The sequence below is a fragment of the Pinus tabuliformis genome, chromosome 3_2 (genome assembly GCF_031772625.1).
Source record: "Pinus tabuliformis cultivar Carrire ecotype Pingquan chromosome 3_2, CPIR1, whole genome shotgun sequence".
Classification (NCBI taxonomy): domain Eukaryota; kingdom Viridiplantae; phylum Streptophyta; class Pinopsida; order Pinales; family Pinaceae; genus Pinus; species Pinus tabuliformis.
In genome coordinates, this window is record NC_142302.1 from 758,848,711 (window position 1) to 758,850,104 (window position 1,394).

Consider the following 1,394-nt stretch of genomic DNA (forward strand, 5'->3'; position numbering starts at 1 on the left):
GAGCTGGACAGAGTCGTCAAAGGCGGGCTGTGGGCTATGATTTGTTGAGAGCTGTCATGTTGCAGCAATCTGCAGCCTCTTTGAGGGATCTAAGTTTCTTTTAGGCAAGAATTGTGTGGGAGTCTGATACCCAAAGGGCATCTCTCAGGTACAAACCTGTGTATCCAGTCGTGGAGACTTTGTTGCTCTGTTGTGTGGATTTTCACGTCAGTGGAGTGCCTGTTCTGGTATACTTCTCTGCATTGGAGGTCTTGGGGTTTGATTTTACTCGTTCGCTCCTCGAAGCCCTTGGCCGCTTCCCATTTACAATAACTCGTGTTGTTGCGGATTTGCACATGGTGTATGCTGCCGACCCAGAGGAACCCCGGATCGTATATTCTTGTGACTGTAACAAAATAATTCTGGAGGGTTTCCGCTACGCCGAGGTTGAGGCTTGGGATTTTGATCCAGATCTGTGTTGTTGTTCGATTCCGCAAGCTTGGGGAGATCAGGATCTGCTGTTTGTTGTAAATGTCGATATTACCCAAATCAGATTCCATTCATATTAGGGAGGTATGGGCCGATAATCTGGAAGAGGAGTTTAAATCTGATCAGGGAAATTGTTGATGACTACCCTCTGATAGCCATGGACACAGAGTTCCCTGGCATAGTTGTGCGACCCGTGGGCAAATTCAGGACCGTCCAAGAATACAATTATGAAACCCTAAGGTCAAATGTAGACGTATTGAAATTAATACAATTGGGGCTGACGTTTTCTGATGAAGACGACAACCTCCCAAACTGCGGCACAGACAGATACTGCGTGTGGCAGTTCAATTTCAGGGAATTCAACATCTGGGAGGATGCTTACGCCTCTGATTCCATCGAGTTGTTGCGCCAGAGTGGCATCAATTTCAAGAAGAACAATACGTGGACTCTCACCGCTTCGCAGAGTTGCTCATGTCGTCTGGGATCGTCTTGAATGAGAACATTCGATGGATCTGCAGCGTGGTGAGTAGCTGAATGTGTAGGAGAGTGGTCGATTGTGTTGGTGAACATGCTCATCATGTAGGTGAGTGAGATGCAAAGGCAGGGGCTTCTATTGTTGAGGGAAGAAACCAGCAACTGCATTATTTGTTCAAGGAGGAGAGAAACTTTGTGTTCGAGTTGAAGGGAGAAGCATGGTTTTTTTTGTGCATACTTTAACCATTTTTTTTGGAGAAGTATTTTTTTGGAATTTAAATTGATATAAATATTGAGATTAGCCACCTCAATATGAAGTTATTTTGTTAGAATTGGCTATTATAACAAATGACAGGTTGATGGAGTTCCAAGAAATTATTTGACAAAGATGCCCAAGATGTCAACTATGAAATGATGGGATAAAGGAGCAGCAACAACGTTTATGGTGGACA

At 44.3% G+C, this 1,394-nt stretch overlaps 1 pseudogene; it reads left to right on the plus strand.

Annotated features, from left to right (window-relative positions):
* The first annotated feature begins 434 nt into the window (after window positions 1-434).
* Window positions 435-1,002, plus strand: LOC149182830 (putative CCR4-associated factor 1 homolog 7 pseudogene; annotated as a pseudogene).
* The last annotated feature ends 392 nt before the right edge of the window (window positions 1,003-1,394 follow it).